Here is a 15581-nt window from a genome sequence, read left to right on the forward strand (position 1 = left end):
AGGCATTTTCAAATCGTCATATCTCCTTAATGAAACAAAGTTGAGACATGACGCTTGTGCCAATATATCTTCAGACACCCCTGATGCTCACAATTCAAGAATTTTTTTCTCACCTATTACTGTTTGGCCATGAATTACATTTGTTTGAGGGTAGGAAATTCATCATTCGCTCAGATCTGTTCAGATTTCAAACTCTGGAAATGAACAACTTTTTTCTCTCGTCATATCTTTTTGATGGATTTCCACAGAGACCTTAAAATTTCCATGACTGTTCACCAAAGCCTGCCGTTTCTTACGGTGAAAGAATGATTTTGATGCTCCATATAGATTTAGAGTTACAAAACGTTGTTTGAGGGCAAGTCAAGGCAGTTTTGCTTTGCCTCTACTCAGTTACAGTGTATTACAAGTCATATATCTTCAATAATTTATATTTTATCTCTGAATTATGAAGACCTGCAGATTCCCCTCTCTCCTTAACAAAACGGTGTCAGAATGAGCGTTCTAGCCCCTACGGTTAGGAAATTATGGCCATTTGTTCGAGGGGAGTCCTGAATGTGACAAATACACTGTAGAAGACTCATACTTCTCTCTGTGTCTGTGTGTGTAAGGGCTGATTACAGCAGGTGCAGCCAATTTAACTGACCTAGATATACCAAGCTCGGACTCTTAACAGCCACTGCTCCCTTTAGGCTCTGTGTATGTGTGTGTGTATCAATATTTCTCCCATGTTAAAGTATTACTCCTCCATAATAGTATTTCTGCTAAATCAAAGTACTTCTACTACATCTTAGTACTTCTGCTCAATCATAGTATTTCTGCTAAATCATAGTATTTTTGAGAAATCATGGTATTTGTGCCAAATCATGGTTTTGGGGCCAAATCATAATATTTATTTTATGTGATGAGATTAAGTGGAGGAATGTCTGTTATGTTATAGTATATGTGCTGAATATAGTATATCTGCCAAATCATAGTATTTATCCCAAATCATAGTATTTATGCAAAATTACAGTATTTCTGCTAAAAAGCAGAAATAGTACCTTTTAGCAGAAATTTCTGTCAAAAGATATTATTTATGTTAAAACATAGTATTTCTGCTAAATCATAGTATTTCCGCCAAATCATAGTATTTCTACTTATTCATAGTACTTGTGCCAAATCATAGTATTTGTACCCAATCATAGTATTTCTGCAATATCATTGTATTTGTGCCAAATCATGGTATTTTTTTGCCAAATCATGGTATTTGTGCCAAATCATGTTATTTGTGCCCAATTAAAATTTCTGTTATGTTATAGTATTACTACTAAGTTGTAGAATTTCTGTTATGTTATAGTATATCTGCTGATTATAGTATATGTGCCAAATCATAGCATTTATAGCAAATCATAGTATTTGTGCCCAAACATAGTATTTCTGCCAAATTGTAGTATTTCTGCAAAAACATACTATGTCTGCAAAATCACATTATAACTGCTATGTTATAGTATTACTACTAAGGCATAGTATTTCTACCTAATCATAGTATTCCTTCAAAACCATAGTATTACTGCAATTTCATAGTATTTGAGCGAAATCGTATTATATGTGCAAAAACATACTATGTCTGCAACATCACAGTACATCTGTTATGTTATAGTATTACTACTAAGTCACAGTATTTGTGCCAATTCGTAATATTTGTACTAAATCATACTACTCGTGCCAAATCATAGTATTTGTTGCAAATCATAGCATTCAAATCAAAATATAGTATTTGTACCAAAGCATTGTATTTGTACGAAGTACAGTATTTCTGCCAAATCATAGAATTGCTGCAATTTCATAGTATTTTGAGGAATCCCTTTTGTTATAGTATTACTTCTAAGTCATAGTATTTTAGCTTTGTCATAGTATTTGTACTGAAACAGTATTTCTGCCAAATCATAGTATTACTGCTATTTCATAGTATTTGAGTAAAATTACACTGTTTCTGCAAAAACATTGTATTTCTGCTAAATCATAGTATTTCTGTTATATTAAAGTACTTGCACTCAATTATAGTATTAGTGCCAAAGTTTAGTATTTCTGCTAAATGATATTATCTCTGCTAAATCATAATGTCTGCCAAATCATAATATTTGTGCCTAAGTGCAGCATTTGTACCAAAACATTTTTTTGTTCCCCCTGCAAATTTATGTGAATTTGTACACTGTAATATCGCTGTATTACGTAGTGGCTAAGTAGGAGGCTGACTGTTACTGTTACTCATCAGTGTACATAGGTCATCTCTTGTGTTGGAGTGCCCTCTTGTGGCGCCTTTTGGGTAGTGCCTTAGTAAACGTGAACACTGCATCTCTCTCATCATATCTCCGCGACGGAGGTACAAAGAGCTATGAAAATCGCAGGCAAAATACACCAAAGTCCGCTGATTTACCCAGTACAAGAATTATGCTGCTAGCCCTCCTGGTTTTTGAGTTACACAACGTTTTGTAACACCAAAAAACGGCGCTTTTCGCCTCTCACCGCGATCTATTTCTGATTCCTGATGTGTTAGTTTTTCAGCCGCCGGCCCCGCTCCCAGGTGGCTCAATCAGTAATGACACGGCTCTGCATCTCAAAGGTCGTGGGTTCAATCCCACCTTGGTCAACATTGTTTTTTTTCACTACAAATTTATACACTATCACAGACCTGTAATTTATATTTCTATTTTTTTCACTACAAATGAGTAGTGCAAAAACATACTATGTCTGCAACATCAAAGTATATCTGTTATGTTATAGTATTACTACTAAATCACAGTATTTCTGCCAATCCACGGAGGCTGACTGTTACTAAGTGCATCAGTGTACATAGGTCATCTCTTGTGTTGGAGTGCCCTCTTGTGGCGCCTTTTGGGTAGTGCCTTAGTAAACGTCAACACTGCAAAGAAGTGGTATCAGACTGGTTTTTTAGTGGAGGAATTTGTTGCCAGTTTCTTTCATCTTTAATCCGTATTCATGTTGTAATGTAGTAGTACCACAATATGGCATAAACACTATGTTTTGGCAAAAATACTTTGATTTGGTATACTTTAGCTTCTTCACCCCTTTTCAGCAAAATTTTCATGTTTTTTTCACCCTTTTCATCACCAATTCCAGCTTTTTTGGCTGTTTTCAGAAAAAAAAACTCTTTTCAGGAGAAACTCTGCTGATTCATCTCTTTTCAGCGCATGTTTCTGCTTCTTTGCCTCTTTTCTGCAGAAATTCTGCTGATTCACCTCTTCTGCAAATTTTTCAGCCTTTTCACCTGTTATCACCACAAAATCTCAGCTGTTTTCAGCAAAAACCTCTTTGCAGCAGAATTCTGAAAAGAGTTCTTCAGCAGAAATTTCACCTCTTTTCAGTCCAAATTCTGCTTATTCACCTCTTCTGCAAAATTTTCAGCCTTTTCACCTCTTATTAGCACAAATCTCAGCTGTTTTCAGGAAAAACTCTTTTGAGCAGAAATTCTGCTGATTCATCTCTTTTCAGCGCAACATTCTGCTTCTTTACCTCTTTTCAGCAGAAATTCTGCTGATTCACCTCTTTTCTGCAAAATTTTCAGCCTTTTCTCCTCTTATCAGCACAATTCTCAGCTGTTTTCAGGAAAAACTCTTTTGAGCAGAAATTCTGCTGATTCATCTCTTTTCAGCGCAACATTCTGCTTCTTTACCTCTTTTCAGCAGAAATTCTGCTGATTCACCTCTTTTCTGCAAAATTTTCAGCCTTTTCTCCTCTTATCAGCACAATTCTCAGCAGCTTCTGCGCATTTCAGCAGTTGTCCGTCTCTCCACCTCTTATTTGTAAGAGTGAGTTTAGCTCAGTGAGCTGAGTGGCTACCTTGAGACCGGGAGGGCCAGGTTCGAATCCTGCTCAGGGCAAGGTTTTTTTTTTCACCACCATACAACTTTTTGCAACTTTTCATCTTTTTCAGCTTTTCAGCAAACAGCTTCAACGTTAAGGCATCCACACAGCATTTTCGCAGGAAATGCAAATTTTTCTAGTTCTTTATTATTCTGGTTGCTTCCGTACGTTTTTCGGCACTTAACTACTCCCACAGTTTTTATCCGATTTTCGCCATTCAAACTTTAAAAAATTCTGCTTTTTCTGCTAATTCCTGCTATGACTTTTGGTGCTCATAACTTCTATACTTTTTGAGATATTGAATTTTTTTTGCAATATTTTTTGCCCATTTCTGCCATATCATCAGTGGCCTCACTGATTTTCCTTGCCGGGATGACCTGTGTTTTAGCTCAGTGAGATGAGCATCCGTTCTCAGACTAGGAGGCCTGGGTTCAAATCCCTCTTATGGCAACATTTCTTTCAGTTAACAGTTAAACTTTTTTTAACTCAATTTCAGCTTTTTCACCCCTTTTCAGTAAAATATTTCAGTTTTTTCACCACTTTTCAGCACAAATCCCAGCTTTTTCTGCTGTTGTCAGCAAAAACGTCTTTTCAGCAGAATTCTGAAAAGAGTTCTGCAGAACTCTTTTCAGCAGAAATTCTGCTGATTGAACTCTTTTCAGCAGAATTTTCACTTCTTTTCAGCCCAAATTCTGCTTATTCACCTCTTCTGCAAATTTTTCAGCCTTTTCACCTGTTATCACCACAAATCTCAGCTGTTTTCAGAAAAACCTCTTTTGAGCAGAAATTCTGCTGATTCATCTCTTTTCAGCGCAACTTTCTGCTTCTTTATCTCTTTTCAGCAAAAATTCTGCTGAGTCACCTCTTTTCTGCAAAATTTTCAGCCTTCTCACCTCTTATCAGCACAATTCTCAGCAGCTTCTGCTCATTTCAGCAGAATGGTCAGTCTGTCCACCTCTTCTTTGTGAGAATGAGTTTGGCTCAGTAAGATGAGTAGCTGCCTTTAGACTAGGAGGACCAGGTTCAAATCCTGCTCAGGGTGACCTTTTTTTTTTTTTTTTCACCACCATAAACTTTTTGCAACTTTTCATCTTTTTCAGCTTTTCAGCAGACAGCTTCAGCGTTAAGGCATCCACACAGCATTTTCGCAGGAAATGCAAATTTTTCTAGTTCTTTTTCAAGTTGCTGCAAGTTTTCAAGTTTTTTGGCACTTAACTACTCCCTCAGTTTTCAGCCGATTTTCTCAGTTCAAACTCTAAGCTGTTCTGCTCTTTCTGCTAATTCCAGCTATGACTTTTGGTGTTTATTACTATTATACTTTTTAAAATATTACACTTTTTTCCTTTAATTTGTCCCATTGAAATGAATGGGAAACTTCCACAATTCTGCTAAAACTTGCTTGGTTTTGAAACTTAGCTACTTCCTCATACTTTCACCTAGAAACTCCATTCAAACTTTAAAATGTTCTCAGATTATTGGGCTATTCCTGTCTGAATCAGCTTTTTCAGACCTTCTACCGTTTTAATCTTATCTCTCTTTAAGTTTTCAGTTGCAAAATTGTGATTTTTCAGAAAATACATGCGTTGCTATGGTTGCTATGCAATTAACTCAGAGTGTGTGCTGGTCTTTTCTGAATTTTCTCTTCATGTCCGAACAATTTCTTGCTACTCGCTCAATTTACAGTCAACCCCCACAAATTATACATCAAAACGTAGGTATTTTTGCTGGCTTTCAGACAATGTTACTATCTTTATTGTGAGATTTACCGTTTTTTCGCAATTTGCCTCGAAGTGACACATGTTCTGGTTACTTCCCATTCAAAGTCTATGGGGAGGTTTTGAAATTCACAGCTGAAATTCTGTAACGGGAGGCATTTTAAAATCGCCATATCTCCTTAACAAAGCAAAGTTAGGACATGAGGCTTGTGCCAATATATCTTCAGACACTGCTGACACTCACAGTGGAAGCAGTTTTTACATTCATCTTACCGTTGAGCCATAAATTACGTTTGTTTGAGGGGTGGAAATCTGTCCTCCTCTCAGTTTTCAAAATCCAAAAATGAAGCCGTTTCTTCTCTCGTCATATCTCCGCGACGGAGGTACAAAGAGCTATGAAAATCGCAGTCAAAATACACCAAAGTCCGCTGATTCACCCAGTACAAGAATTATGCTGCTAGCCCTCCTAGTTTTTGAGTTACATGACGTTTTGTAACTCCAAAAAACGGCGCTTTTCGCCTCTCACCGCAATCTATTTCTGATTGCTGATGTGTTTGTTTTTCAGCCGCCCGCCCCCTTGCCAGGTGGCGCAATCAGTAATGACACGGCTCTGCAGCTCAAAGGTCATGGGTTCAATCCCACCTTGGTCAACATTTTTTTTCCACTACAAATTTATACACTATCACAGACCTGTAATTTATATTGCTAATTTTTTTCACTACAAATGAGTAGTGCAAAAACATACTATGTCTGCAACATCACAGTATATCTGTTATGTTATAGTATTACTACTAAATCACAGTATTTCTGCCAATTCAAGGAGGCTGACAGGTACTAAGTGCATCAGTGTACATAGGTCATCTCTTGTGTTGGAGTGCCCTCTTGTGGCACCTTTTGGGTAGTGCCTTAGTAAACGTGACCACTGCAAACTGGTTTGTAGTGGAGGAATTTGTTGCCAGTTTCTTTCATCTTTAATCCGTATTCATGTTGTAATGTAGTAGTACCACAATATGGCAGAAACACTATGTTTTCGCACAAATACTTTGATTTGGTATACTTTAGCTTCTTCACCCCTTTTCAGCAAAATTTTCATTTTTTTCACCCCTTTTCAGCACAAATTCCAGCTTTTTTGGCTGTTTTCAGAAAAAAAAACTCTTTTCAGCAGAAACTCTGCTGATTCATCTCTTTTCAGTGCAAGTTTCTGCTTCTTTGCCTCTTTTCTGCAGAAACACTATGTTTTGGCACAAATACTTTGATTTGGTATACTTTAGCTTCTTCACCCCTTTTCAGCAAAATTTTCATTTTTTCACACCTTTTCAGCACAAATTCCAGCTTTTTTGGCTGTTTTCAGAAAAAAAAACTCTTTTCAGCAGAAACTCTGCTGATTCATCTCTTTTCAGTGCAAGTTTCTGCTTCTTTGCCTCTTTTCTGCAGAAATTCTGCTGATTCACCTCTTTTCTGCAAAATTTTCAGCCTTTTCACCTCTCATCAGCACAATTCTCAGCAGCTTCTGCTCATTTCAGCAGAATTGTCCGTCTCTCCGCCTCTTCTTTGTAAGAATGACTTTGGCTCAGGGAAATGAGTAGTTGCCGTTAGACTAGGAGGGCCAGGTTCAAATCCTGCTCAGGGTGACTTTTTTTTTTTTTTCAACCACCATACAACTTTTTGCAACTTTTCATCTTTTTCAGCTTTTCAGCAGACAGCTTCAGCGTTAAGGCATCTACACAGCATTTTCGCAGGAAATGCAAATTTTTCTAGTACTTTATTCTGGTTGCTTCCGTACGTTTTTTGCCGTTTAACTACTTCCTCAGTTTTCAGCCGATTTTCTCAGTTCAAACTCTAAACTGTTCTGCTATTTCTGCTAATGTGTGCTATGACTTTTGGTGTTTATTACTATTATACTTTTTAAAATATTACACTTTTTTCCTTTTTTTTGTCCCATTGAAATGAATGGAAGTCTTCCGCAATTCTGCTAAAACTTGCTTGTTTTTGAAACTTAACTACTTCCTCATACTTTCACCTAGAAACTCCATTCAAACTTTAAAATGTTCTCAGATTATGGGGCTATTGCTGTATGATTCAGCTTTTTCAGATCTTCTACCGTTTTAATCTTATACCTCTTTAAGTTTTCAGTTGCAAAATTGTGATTTTTCAGAAAATACATGCGTTGTTATGGTTGCTATGCAATTAACTCAGAGTGTGCACTTGTCCTTTCTGAATTTTCTCTTCATGTCTGAACAACTTCTTGCTACTCGCTCAATTTCCACTCAACCCCCACAAATTTTACATCAAAACGTAGGTATTTTTGCTGGCTTTCAGAAAATGGCACTATCAAGGTTGTGGGACTTATAGATTTTTTGCAAATCTCCTCAGAGTAACATAAAGTCTCAAAACTCTCCATAGAAACTCAATGGAGAGTTTCTTCAAAATCAGCGCTGGAATTCTCTAATGAGAGGCATTTTCAAATCGTCATATCTCCTTAATGAAACAAAGTTGAGACATGAGGCTTGTGCCAATATATCTTCAGACATCCCTGATGCTCACAATTCAAGAATCTTTTCCTCACCTATTACCGTTTGGCCATGAATTACACTTGTTTGAGGGTAGGAAATTTGTCCCTCGCTCAGATTTCTTCAGATTTCAAACTCTGGGAATGAGGCACTTTTTTCTCTCGTCATATCTTTTTGATGGATTTCAACAGAGACCTGACAATTTCCATGACTGTTCACCAAAGCCTGCTGTTTCTTACGGTGAAAGAATGATTTTTATGCTCCATATAGATTTAGAGTTACAAAACGTTGTTTGAGGGCAAGTCAAGGCAGTTTTGCTTTGCCTCTACTAAGTTACAGTGTATTACAAGTCATATATCTTCAATAATTTATATTTTATCTCTGAATTATGAAGACCTGCAGATTCCCCCATCTCTTCTGAACAAAACGGTGTTAGAATGACCGTTCTAGCTCCTACGGTTAGGAAATTATAGCCATTTGTTCGAGGGGAATCCGGAATGTGAGAAATACACTGAAGAAAACCCATAGCTCTCCCTGTGTCTGTGTGTGTAAGTGCTGATTACAGCAGGTGCAGCCAATTTAGCTGACCTAGATATACCAAGCCCAGACTCTTAACAGCCACTGTTCCCTTTAGGCTCTGTGTATGTGTGTGTGTATCAATATTTCTCCCATGTTAAAGTATTACTCCTCCATAATACTATTAGTACTTCTACTACATCTTAGTACTTCTGCTCAATCATAGTATTTCTGCTCAATCATAGTATTTCTGCTAAATCATAGTGTTTTTGAAAAATCATGGTGTCTGTGCCAAATCATGGTTTTGGGGCAAAACCATAATATTTATTTTATGTTATAGTATTACTACTAAGTGGAGGAATGTCTGTTATGTTATAGTATATTTGCTGAATATAGTATATCTGCCAAATCATAGTATTTATCCCAAATCATAGTATTTATGCAAAATTACAGTATTTCTGCTAAAAAGCAGAAATAGTACCTTTTAGGAGAAATTTCTGTCAAAAGATATTATTTATGTTAAAATATAGTATTTCTACTAAATCATAGTATTTGTGACGAATCATAGTATTTGTACTAAGTCATACTACTTGTGCCAAATCATAGTATTTCTGCCATATCATCGTATTTGTGCCAAATCATGGTATTTTTTTGCCAAATCATGGTATTTGTGCCAAATCATGTTATTTGTGCCCAATTAAAATTTCTGTTATGTTATAGTATTACTACTAAGACATAGTATTTCCACCAAATCATAGTATTCCTTCAAAATCATAGTATTACTCCAATTTCATGGTATTTGAGCAAAATCGCAGTATTTGTACAAAAACATATTACGTCTGCAAAATCACAGTATATCTGTTGTGTTATAGTATTACTACTAAGGCATAGTATTTCTACCAAATAATAGTATTCCTCCAATATCATAGTATTACTGCAATTTCATGGTATTTGAGCAAAATCGTAGTATTTGTGCAAAAACATATGTCTGCAAAATCACAGTATATCTGTTGTGTTATAGTATTACTACTAAGGCATAGTATTTCTACCAAATCATAGTATTCCTTCAAAATCATAGTAATACGGCAATTTCATAGTATTTGAGCGAAATCGTAGTATTTGTGCAAAAACATACTATGTCTGCAAAATCACAGTATATCTGTTATGTTATAGTATTACTACTAAGGCATAGTATTTCTACCAAATCATAGTATTCCTTCAAAATCATAGTATTACTGCAATTTCATAGTATTTGAGCAAAATCGTAGTATTTGTACTAAATCATGGTACTTGTGCCAAATCATAGTATTTTTTGCAAATCATATTATTCGAACAAAAACATTGTATTTGTACGAAGTCATAGTATTTCTTCTAAATCATAGTATTTCACCCAAATCTCAGTAGTTGTGCTAAAACCCAGTATTATTGCCAAATCATTGTATTTGTACTAAATCATAGTACTTGTGCCAAATCATAGTATTTCTGCCATATTGTGCTAGTTGTGCAAAAACATAGACTGTCTGCAAAATCATAGTATATTTATTATGTTATAGTATTACTACTAAGTCGTAGACTTTCTGTTTTGTTATAGTATATGTGCTGAATATAGTATATGTGCCAAATCATAGTATTTGTGCTAAAACATCGTATACTGCCACATTATAGTATTTGTGTAAAACCAGAATGTCTGCAAAATCATCATATATCTGTCATGTTATAGTATTACTACTAAGGCATAGTATTTCTGCAAAATCATAGTATTTTTGCAGAAACATTGTACTTCTGGTAAATCATAGTATTTCTACTAAATAATAGTATTTTTGGTAAATCATAGTATTTCTACTAAATAATAGTATTTCTGCCAAATCATAGTATTTGTGCCAAAACATTGTATTTGTACAAAGTCATAATATTTCTTCTAAATCATAGTATTTCAATCAAACCTCAGGACTTGTGCTAAAACGCAGTATTATTGCCAAATCATAGTATTTGTACCCAAACATATCAGTTCAACTTATTTAACTCTTCTCAACAGCCCAACACCTCTTTTTCACCCCGTTTCAGCAGAACTGTGAGTTTTTTCAACCCTTTTCAGCACAAATCCCAGGTTTTTCAGGTGTTTTCAACAGAAATCTCTTTTTTAGTAGACATTCTGCTGATTCACCTGTTTTCAGTGCAACGTTCTACTTCTTTACCTCTTTTCAGTAGAAATTCTGCTGATTCACCTATTTTAAGCAGAATTTTCAGACTTTCACCTCTTATCAATACAAATCTCAGTATCTTCTGCTCATTTCAGAGGAAACCCTTTCACCTCTTTTCAGTACAAATTTAAACTTCTGTACCCCTTTGAAGCAGAATCTTTGCCTTTTCACCTCTTTTCAGCAAAAGTTTCTGTTTTTTCACTTGTTTTCAGCATAATTTTTCAATTTCTTTAATGCCATACAATTTTTGCAACTTTTCAAATTTTTCAGTCATTTTCAGCAGACAGCTTCAGCATTCCGGCATCCACACAGCATTTTCGCAGAAAATGCAAACTTTTTCTAGTTTTTCTAGTCTTTACTTTATTGTGTGGATGCCCTAAAGGGCTTCCACACTATTGTTTTCCTGTTTCTCTTTATTGTGTGGATGCCCTAAAGGGCTTCCACACTATTGAGTTCCTGTTTCTCTTTATTCTTTATTCCACCATAATCTAGTTGCTACCCCGTTTTTTGGCACTTAACTACTCCCTCAGTTTTCAGCCGATTTTCTCAGTTCAAACTCTAAACTGTTCTGCTCTTTCTGCTAATTCCAGCTATGACTTTTGGTGTTTATTACTATTATACTTTTTAAAATATTACACTTTTTTCCTTTAATTTGTCCCATTGAAATGAATGGAAAACTTCCACAATTCTGCTAAAACTTGCTTGGTTTTGAAACTTAACTGCTTCCTCATACTTTCACCTAGAAACTCCATTCAAACTTTAAAATGTTCTCAGATTATTGGGCTATTCCTGTGTGATTCAGCTTTTTCAGCTCTTCTACCGTTTTAATCTTATCTCTCTTTAAGTTTTCAGTTGCAGCTTTGTGATTTTTCAGAAAATACATGCGTTGCTATGGTTGCTATGCAATTAACTCAGAGTGTGTGCTGGTCTGTTCTGAATTTTCGCTTCATGTCTAAACAACTTCTTGCTACTCGCTCAATTTCCACTCAACCTCCACAAATTATACATCAAAACGTAGGTATTTTTGCTGGCTTTCAGACAATGTTACTATCTTTATTGTGAGATTTACCTTTTTTTTGCAATTTGCCTCGAAGTGACACATAGTCTGGTTACTTCCCATTCAAAGTCTATGGGGAGGTTTTGAAATTCAGAGCTGAAATTCTGTAACGGGAGGCATTTTGAAATCGCCATATCTCCTTAACAAAGCAAAGTTAGGACATGCGGCTTGTGCCAATATATCTTCAGACACTGCTGACACTCACAGTGGAAGCAGTTTTTACATTCATCTTACCGTTGAGCCATAAATTACGTTTGTTTGAGGGGTGGAAATCTGTCCTCCTCTCAGTTCTCACACTCTGAAAATGAAGCCGTTTCTTCTCTCGTCATATCTCCGCGACGGAGGTACAAAGAGCTATGAAAATCGCAGTCAAAATACACCAAAGTCCGCTGATTCACCCAGTACAAGAATTATTCTGCTAGCCCTCCTAGTTTTTGAGTTACACGACGTTTTGTAACTCCAAAAAACGGCGCTTTTCGCCTCTCACCGCGATCTATTTCTGATTGCTGATCTATTTGTTTTTCAGCCGCCCGCCCCCTTGCCAGGTGGCGCAATCAGTAATGACACGGCTCTGCACCTCAGAGGTCGTGGGTTCAATCCCACGACCTCTGATTCAACTTTTTTTTTTCATTACAAATTTAAACACTATCACAGACCAGTCATTTATATTGATCATTTATTACAATTCTGCAAAGTTTTATCATTTTAGCAGCTTTTCTAATATGGACCGAAATACATACAAGTACCCAGCCTAATGAAGCAGACAGAGGCAATAGCTCTGATTGGTGAATTTGAGCAGAATCAGGTTGTTCTTTCATTTCATTTCTTTATTTATTTCACACATGGTTCATCGTGTTTCTTTTTCTACATTCAGAACCTTCTGCCTCTTTTCAGCACAAATTCTGCCTCTTTTCAGCACAAATTCTGCTCATTCACCTCTTTTCAGCGCAACGTTCTGCTTCTTTGCCTCTTTTCATCAGAAATTCTGCTCATTCACCTCTTTTCAGTGCAACGTTCTGCTTCTTTGCCTCTTTTCTGCAGAAATTCTGCTGATTCATCTCTTTTCTGCTCATTTCAGCCTTTTCACCTTTTTCAATGCTTTCATCTTTTTCAAATCATAGAGTTCAAATCAAAATATAGTATTTTTACCAAAGCATTGTATTTGTACGGAGTACAGTATTTCTGCTAAATCATAGAATTACCGCAATTTCATAGTATTTTGAGGAATCCCTTTTGTTATAGTATTACTTCTAAGTCATAGTATTTCTGCTTTGTCATAGTATTTGTACTGAAACATAGTATTTCTGCCAAATCATAGTATTACTGCTATTTCATAGTATTTGAGTGAAATTACAGTGTTTCTGCAAAAACATTGTATTTCTGCTACTTCATAGTATTTCCGCTGTATTACGTAGTGGCAAAGTAGGAGGCTGACTGTTACTAAGTGCATCAGTGTACATAGGTCATCTCTTGTGTTGGAGTGCCCTCTTGTGGCGCCTTTTGGGTAGTGCCTTACTAAATGTGAAAATGTGAACACTGCAAAGAAGTGGTATCAGACTGGTTTGTAGTGGAGGAATTTGTTGCCAGTTTCTTTCATCTTTAATCCGTATTCATGTTGTAATGTAGTAGTACCACAATATGGCAGAAACACTATGTTTTGGCACAAATACTTTGATTTGGTATACTTTAGCTTCTTCACCCCTTTTCAGCACAAATTCCAGCTTTTTTGGCTGTTTTCAGAAAAAAAAACTCTTTTCAGCAGAAACTCTGCTGATTCATCTCTTTTCAGCGCAAGTTTCTGCTTCTTTGCCTCTTTTATGCAGAAATTCTGCTGATTCACCTCTTTTCTGCAAAATTTTCAGCCTTTTCACCTCTTATCAGCACAATTCTCAGCCGCTTCTGCTCATTCCACCATAATTGTCAGTCTTTCCATCTCTTTCCTTGTGAGAGTGAGTTTGGCACAGGGAGATGAGTTTCTGCCTTGAGCTCAGGAGGGCCAGGTTCGAACTCTCCTCAGGGAGGCATTTTTTTTTCACACCACCATAAACTTTTTGCAACTTTTCATCTTTTTCAGCTTTTCAGCAGACAGCTTTAGCGTTAAGGCATCCACACAGCATTTTCGCAGGAAATGCAAATTTTCTAGTTCTTTATACTTTATTCTTCAAGTTGCTCCGTTCTTCGCCGCTTAACTACTCCCTCAGTTTTCAGCCGATTTTCTCCGTTCAAACTCTAAACTGTTCTGCTCTTTCTGCTAATTCCTGCTATGACTTTTGGTGTTTATTACTATTATACTTTTTAAAATATTACACTTTTTTCTTTTAATTTGTCCCATCCCATTGAAATGAATGGGAAAATTCCACAATTCTGTGCAATTAACTCAGAGTGAGTGCTAGTCTGTTCTGAATTTTCTCTTCATGTCTGAACAACTTCTTACTACTCGCTCAATTTTCACTCAATCCCCACAAATTATACATCAAAACGTAGGTATTTTTGCTGGCTTTCAGACAATGTCACTATCTTTATTGTGAGATTCACCGTTTTTTCGCAATTTGCCTCGAAGTGACACAAGGTGTGACAACTCCCCATTCAAAGTGTATAGGGAGGTTCTGAAATTCAGAGCTGAAATTCTGTAACGGGAGGCATTTTGAAATCGCCATATCTCCTCAATAAAGCAAAGTTAGGACATGAGGCTTGTGCCCATACATCTTCAGACACTGCTGACACTCACAGTGGAAGCAGGTTTTACAATTATCTTACCGTTGAGCAATGAATTACGTTTGTTTGAGGGGTGGAAATCTGCCCTCCTCTCAGTTTTCAAAATCCAAAAATGAAGCCGTTTCTTCTCTCGTCATATCTCCGCGACGGAGGTACAAAGAGCTATGAAAATCGCAGTGAAAGTACACCAAAGTCCGCTGATTCACCCAGTACGAGAATTATGCTGCTAGCCCTCCTAGTTTTTGAGTTACACGACGTTTTGTAACACCAAAAACCGGCGTTTTTCGCCTCTCACCGCGATCTAATTCTGACTGCTGAAGTCTCTGTCTTTCAGGCCCGCCGCCCCCTTTCCAGGTGGCGCAATCAGTAATGACACGGCTCTGCAGCACAAAGGTCGTGGGTTCAATCCCAGCTTGGCTAACGTGGTTTTTTTTCACTACAAATTTATACACTATCACAGACCTGTAATTTATATTGATCATTTATTACAATTCTGCAAAGTTTTGTGAGTTTAGCAGTTTTTCTAATATGGGCCGAAATACATACAAGTACACAGCCTAATGAAGTAGACAGAGGCAGTAGCTCTGATTGGTGAATTTGAGCAGAATCAGGTTGTTCTGCCTCTTTTCTGCAGACATTATGCTCATTCACCTCTTTTCAGCGCAACGTTCTGCTTCTTTGCCTCTTTTCTGCAGAAATTCTGCTGATTCATCTCCTTTCTGCAAAATTTTCAGCCTTTTCACCTTTTTCAATGCTTTCATCTTTTTCAAATCATAGAGTTCAAATCAAAATATAGTATTTTTACCAAAGCATTGTATTTGTACGAAGTACAGTATTTCTGCCAAATCATAGAATTACTGCAATTTCATAGTATTTTGAGGAATCCCTTTTGTTATAGTATTACTTCTAAGTCATAGTATTTCTGCTTTGTCATAGTATTTGTACTGAAACATAGTATTTCTGCCAAATCATAGTATTACTGCTATTTCATAGTATTTGAGTG

The 15581-nt window shown here is 36.5% G+C and overlaps 1 protein-coding gene across 2 annotated transcripts in view; it reads right to left on the reverse strand.

The window, feature by feature from the left end:
* The window catches only part of LOC134618399 (voltage-gated potassium channel subunit beta-2-like), a 291857-nt gene that overhangs the window by 128713 nt on the left and 147563 nt on the right, over positions 1-15581 (reverse strand). The window lies entirely within an intron of this gene.

The sequence above is a fragment of the Pelmatolapia mariae genome, linkage group LG20, assembly GCF_036321145.2.
Source record: "Pelmatolapia mariae isolate MD_Pm_ZW linkage group LG20, Pm_UMD_F_2, whole genome shotgun sequence".
NCBI classification, from domain to species: domain Eukaryota; kingdom Metazoa; phylum Chordata; class Actinopteri; order Cichliformes; family Cichlidae; genus Pelmatolapia; species Pelmatolapia mariae.